We start from the raw sequence: 7087 nt of genomic DNA on the forward strand, positions 1-7087 counted from the left end.
GTTTTACCCAATCGAGCATTTGTGGGATGTGCTGGACAAACAAGTCCGATACATGAAGGCCCCACCTCGCAACTTACAGGACATAAAGGATCTGTCTTGGTGCCAGATACCACAGCACACCTTCAGATATCTTGTGGAGTCCATGCCTCGGTGGTGACACAAGAGGGACTTAGACAATATTATGCAAGTGGTTTTAATGTTATGGCTAGTCTTTGTATTTTTGGTCTAGAAAAGTACCTTCTCTGAAAGCAGGAACTGAAAGTTTTTAACTATGGTCACATAAAAAACTTCCATCCAGCACCATAAAGGGTTTATGGTCTTTGTCCTGTTCTTTTGAGGGAACCCTTAAATAGTTTTATGTACAACCTAGCAACAGAAGAGTTCCCGTTCTGAACAGGTTACAAGTACTTATAAATCTGGAAATGTCCACCATGAATGGGTGAATGAGAAACAGTGTAAAGCGCTTTGTAGAACAGCTGAGGTTAAAAAAAGGCGCTATATAAGTGCAGACCATTTACCATTTTACCATTACCATCCAAAGAGCGTTTAAGGAGTTCAAGTGTGTACATAAATCAACCCTGGCTCCTTTAGTGGAAAGGGCTATAGGTTCCTGAAAAAACAAGAACACACACTACTACTTAAAAATTGACCTTGACATTGACAAACTTGATAATGACCAAAAAAACCAACAAGCTGAACATCAAAACAGTAGGTACCTTTTCAATATTAATGAATGAATATGCTATTTATGGAATTACTATGTAAAAGTGTAAAACACAAAATCACAATGTGATCTATTAATCCTGGGTATGATTTTTGGAGCATAAATGAATACAACCAGAATGCGTGTATTAAATTTGCAGAAGCCTGCTTTGTCTAGTTGACAAAATTATATCTCGTAATTATGAGAACATTTAAATCTAAATTATGCCTTAGAGCAATATAATTCTTTCGCACACACATTAGCACACAACATTTCAGCATTGTTTCCCCAAACTATACCCCTGCCCCATTTTGCATGTGACGTCATTCACACAAAACATGCCCACTAACTCAATGTACATCAATGCATATGCAAATTATCACTCGCTATTTGGGATCTTAATACATCAGAGCCTGTGTGTTTAGTCAGCTTGTAATATTCCAGCATATACTGTAAAGATGCATATTAATAGCTTAACTGTGTGCAGTGATTCAAACATCAGGGCAGATGATTCACCCAGAGACTTCAACAAGTTAGAGGTATTTCAATATGTGAACAGGTTCACAGCCAGTAAAGCTTTCAAAGCCACTGCCAGTGAACTCATCTCTCAGCTACACTGGCAGCGACACACACACACACACACACACACACACACACACACACACACACACACGGAGTGACCACAGAGTTCCTGCAGCACACAAGCAGCTTTGTGGAGCCTCTGGTGTATCAGTACAGAACAAAGCACCCTGTGTGTGAAGCATCCCAACAGCTGGGACACACAGAAAACTTCAGACACGCTTAACCACCACGGGACATTTTCATTGTTTCTGAATCACCGTTTCTTTCTTTTCCGTCTCTGTCCTGGCTTTTCCTGTATCTGTATTTCCTTTCATCAACCCTTCTTTCTTAATACAGTCACTGTTTCAGTCGTGGGGATGTTTAATCAGAAAAACAAGGGAAAGGTTGATAAACCATCAAACAACCTCCACAAGAAAGTCACTGAGCGTGAATTTGTAGGCTTAGATCAACAGAGAGCCAAGGAATGCAAACTTTGTGCTTCATCAGCAGAAACTGCTGAAGGGAAATCCGACGGACTCTATAAGCTTAAGTTCTGTAAAGCGTATGTTCACATATTCATACACACGCCATGGCTTTATTGATCCTTACGTGTCACGATAAAATATCGCATACAAAACTTTACTTGATTGAGATTTCTAAATTATATGCATATGTATCCCAGTAGGGATGTATGCTTTGTATGTTGTGTGTGCATCCAGCATCTATCTATCTATCTATCTATCTATCGCTCTCTCTGGCTCTCTCTCTCTCACATCACTCCAAACTTGTCTTGGGTGTCATGTGATATTCCGAATGCCACATCTAATAACCAAGAAATGCAACAGCGGCAGCAGGGCCAAGGGCATCGATACTAATTGACTACCACAGCTGGCTTTCTCACAATAAAATCCGTTCACGGCATGAGAAATATTTGGAAAAGTTCGCATTCCTTGTGCAAATCACCATCACCACCAGGGTTCTGTGAAGGGATGCACAGATGGATCTGAGTATTAGTATTCAAGCTGATGTTGGCTGAAGTATTAGAACAAATTCACATGCACATAAACCCAATTCTGGTGGAAACCATTTGTTGTGGGTTTTATTGGCTGCTTGAATACCAGAATTCTGATTAGTGGGCAAAATTGGGTTTTTATCCCAATTTAACAATCGATTAGCCACTTTAAAAGTCAAATAAAACCTTTTAACCGTTTAAAACATTTCTAGTGAAGTGTGCAGTGTGCCTCAAACAGTAAATGTCAGCCTCTGATCAATTCCATTTATAGCCACTGTATGTGCTGTAGTGAAACAGACATAAATAATCCTAATCAATTCAGTATGTAAACAGATTCCGGCTGTCAATACGACGCCGATGAAATCTTTACATGTAATTTGCTCCCTTTTCACTTTTGGGGTACCCAGAGTTTAAAAACTTGATAGTGATACACATTAATGGGAACATTAATTAACACAGGTCAGGGTTTCCCCAAAAGTCTCCATACACAAGGGACTATATTTGCCAGCACCATGTCGGTTGTGCCTTTGTCAGTGGATGTTCATGGTCCACTTCTCAGATGGTTCGCAACACTTCCAGTCTTTTTGAATTTATTAATAAGTTTTTCAACATAGTTGTGTGTGATGTGCTTGCCATGTTTCCTATTAAAGTCCATCGCAATCTTTACCACAGCTTCCAGATCTAGTCATGAGATAGAGATTATATATTACATTACATTACATTACATTACATTACATTACACACACACACACACACATATATATATATATATATATATACACACACACACACCATGTATGAAATATTTTGGAAGACATTTCACTAAAAAGTGTTAATTTCCCCCTACGTATGAAGTCTTTTGGGATACCCTGTAGTTTTCAGACCTATATTACATTATGAACAGGTCAACAAAGGCTTTTTCTAGGATACTACATATATTTTTAGATCCAGTTCACACATACAGTATATTTTACACAGGCACAGTGGGTAGTGTTGACACCTTTAGAGCTCTAAGATCCCTGGTTCAATCCTGAGCTTGTGTTACTGTCTCCGCTTTATTTCTGTGCATTTTCTAACCAGGTCTGCATGGGTTTCCTTCAGGTTCTCCATTTTCCTCCCAATTTCCTTCCTCTTGTCACATTGTACAAGATGATCCCAGTAAAATTGTATAACAGACAGTGGAGGCAGCAGAGGCAGCACAGGTTTGTAGCTCTTCGACTGGTAAGCATGTATAGCTTCATGTTGTCATAATAGTAAATAAACTCGATGAACAGAGTACTTAATTAGCTACACACCTGGAAGCTGTAATTCATCCTCCATCTCTTTTTACATTATAGACTTTCTCTGCAGGCATAATTCAACAAACCCCACAAATCCCATATGTTTTGTTTACATTTCACAATTACCACTACCGTATTTGTAGCTGTGCTGTGAGTTCTGTGTAATCCTACACCATCCTCCTACTGGTGGATTTGAGATGCGTGTCGTAGCAGCGCTCACACACAGAGATTTTAATCAAAGTATTCAAACACTGCCAGAACTTTGTCGTCGGCTGTCTTTGGTTGCAGTGGTTCTAAATCAGCTGTGCGTTATAAGATGACTGATCTCAAATCCTGGCCAAAGATTAGCATTCTTGATGTGTTATGGATGCTCCGCCAATCGGTATCGCCCGATAATCACATTCTATGATTCGATTGGTAGTCTCTAAATTTGGCCGATCTCACGAACCGATCACAATTTGATGACGTAAAACATGTGAGGATGTAAAACACATGCTGGCGTTAAACTTTAGCGCTGCAGTCATGTCATCACCAGTGTGGAATTATTATGAGGTTTCAAGAAACAATGAAAAATTCGCCATTTGCCGTGTATTTTTAAAGGCCTATTAAAATGTTCATAATTAAAATGAATATTTATTGTGCTTATTTATTGGATTCTCAATTAAAACAACAATCTACAACATTACTGTAAATAATATAACCAAGGCAGCATCTGTGGTATTACTTTATCTGGGAAAAAAAAGTTTAACAGTGATGGTCAACAGAAAGCTTACGTATCACTTATATAAAGCTTGAACGATCGGGATCAGTTCAATTCAATTCAATTTTATTTGTATAATACTTTTTACAATAGACATTGTTTCAAAGCAGCTTATCGGTCGATCATGATGACAAGAAATCAGTAGTCGGTATGGGCTGCAAAAATCCTCATCGGCGCATCCCTATGATGTGTGATTATGCCTGTGACAGCTAAATCCGGCTGAAAATCATGCAGTGTAAAGCCAGCATAAGATAGATTGAATGAGTTTGTGAATGCATATGTGTCGTATCCAGGGTGTACTCCCACATCACACCCAGGAGGACAAAGCACTTCCTGAAAGCATGTCTATGATCGTGATTGATTTAACACAGATCACACATGTACACAAACTTTGCTATAGGCACTCTCTGGAAAATTCAAATTCCTGTGCGGCTATATATTTAATTTGAATTCTGCCACTGACGTGCATCCATCCATACTGCTTCTCCGCTTACATGGGGGAGCCTGGAGCCTTTCCCAGGAAACTCAGGGCACACCCCTGGACAGAGTGCCAACCCATCACAGGGCACAATCGCACACCATTCACACACTACGGACAATTTGAATATGCCAATCAGCCTACAGCGCATGCCTTTGCCGCGCACATAGGACGGAGGTAGGATTCAAACCCCCAACCCTGGAGGTGCGAGGCAAATGCATTGTCTATAATGCACAAATGCATTATTGTAAATCTGCAGGCTCAGATGGATTTGCTTTGGATCCAAACAATAACTCGACATTAAGAACCGCTATTCTAAAAGCTAACTAAAGTACACCGCATGCATTTCTGAGGTCAAAATACAAACTAAAGGTACAAAACGTGTAATACTGATGGCACCACCTCAGCGACAAGGTTTGGTACCTTCATTTCTAAGAGTGTTAACTGCTAACTGCTTTACAGCTATGTGATAAAATGTATACAGTCTGTGTGTTATTTATCCACTGCCTGTACATGCCTGTTTAAATAAAAGGACAGGGGTACAAACAAATTTCCTTCAAATTCTGATCAGAAACATGAACAGTCCCCCAAAGTTGCTGCGTTTTTCCCTCCATACTTTTCAGTCTCAGGTTTCACACAGCGAGACTCCCAGTGAATTGCTGCCCTTCCCCCTTAAAACGGAAAAAAAAAAAATCATAGACACCATCCTACTTCCACTTAAGAAACTGAATTATATAAATAATCCTGTCCTACTTAGAGATACCTATATGTACAGATTTGTAGATAAATCAGTCATTTTTTTTTTTTTTTTTTTTTACACTTATTTCACATCTCCACGTGCAGCCCTGCTCCAACACCTCGAAAGCAAAATGTTTGGGATGCTTGCACTAACAAGATGTTTATTGTAATCTGTCAAACTGACATTTTGGTGCGAGTTAACTCGGTGTTTGGATGGAAAACATCGACAGAGAGTAAGAAAGGGAGATCCTGGCATTCCACACACACACACACACACACACACACACACACACACACACATACCACACAGAGCTCGACAGATGTGGGGAAATCGTGCCCCCCCCCTCGCACTGCAAGACATGCTTGGTTAATCAAACTCTGGATAATAATAATAATAATAATAATAATGTTGAATTCAGAAGTGCCTCTCATACCGAAGATCCCTGTACAACCAAACAAAACAACACACACACACACACACACAAAATATACAGAAGAGAAGAGAAAAATTAATAATAATAATAATAATAATAATAATAATAACAACAACAACATCATTAGCAGAGCATTCTATTTGCATGGTCCCCAAATACATGTTTACACATTATTTCTTTCTCTCTCTCTCACACTCTCTCTCTCACTCACACACACACACACACACACACACACACACACTTAAATATACAGCATTTAAAGCTCTCCAGGTATAGAAAGCTATTCTGTCTGGCTTTGCATGCATAATTTAACCCACACCTGTCACGCGCTCATGCTCAGTTCGGTATAGCCTTACCTGAACCGGTGCAGCTCGAAATTATTTACACAATGCAATGCATTTCTATCATAAATTTTCCCAATTCCATTTTCCAAATTCCATTTTCCAAAATTGTGAGCACCTAAGAAGAAACCTGCCAAAATGCATGGAGCACTATTGAGATCTATTCTGCTATGAGGAGGAAAAAACATACCTATAAAATCTTCAGTTTATTTTTCCATCCTTCTCTGGGCTCTGTAGGTATTCCTGTATCCCTGTCACTTTTTCCGCAGTTCCTATTCCACTCTAAGGACTTCTCTTCTCATGGCTGAAATGCAGCTTGTGGATGTCACAGATGCGCTCCCAGCATTCATCCAAAACATCCGCACTGATTAACCTATAGGACAATTTCTCATCCGTATCAGGAATCAAGCAAATCTAAACAAATGTCTTTCTGCATGGGAAAAAAAAAACACGAGCGCTTTTATGAGTTTGTAGAAGGTTACAGCGATCCTGCTTACAATCCACGTGAATCCACCTCTGCTCTGTCTGCTTTCTATTGTTGGAACCCCTTCACGACACAAACCCCGCCCAAAAACCAGGCGCCTCAGCTGATTGGTACAGAAGCCACAAGTCCCGCCTTGCACGAACCGGAGTCCAATCAGGAGTATTTCAACGAGTAACGGGCCCATTACCTTTAAAAAGGTCCATTCTGAACCTTTCAAGTTGTATACATTTCCATTGTCCTGTATTCTGAGTGCTTTTAAACAACAAAGACTTACAGCAACACTGAAAATATTAGAA

At 39.7% G+C, this 7087-nt stretch overlaps 1 protein-coding gene across 5 annotated transcripts in view; it reads right to left on the bottom strand.

The window, feature by feature from the left end:
- Positions 1-6853, bottom strand: part of wasf1 (WASP family member 1) — an 89733-nt gene extending 82880 nt beyond the window's left edge. For 3 of the 5 annotated variants that reach the window (XM_017462186.3, XM_017462181.3, XM_017462170.3), the window contains exon 1: positions 6498-6852. The gene's annotated coding sequence lies outside the window, so the exon portion shown is untranslated. Of the gene's footprint in view, positions 1-6497 lie in introns of all 5 variants that reach the window. The other 2 variants (XR_008398203.1, XM_047159730.2) reach the window with 1 other exon arrangement.
- Positions 6854-7087: the final 234 nt, after the last annotated feature.

This window comes from Ictalurus punctatus, chromosome 2, assembly GCF_001660625.3.
Source record: "Ictalurus punctatus breed USDA103 chromosome 2, Coco_2.0, whole genome shotgun sequence".
Lineage (NCBI taxonomy): Eukaryota > Metazoa > Chordata > Actinopteri > Siluriformes > Ictaluridae > Ictalurus > Ictalurus punctatus.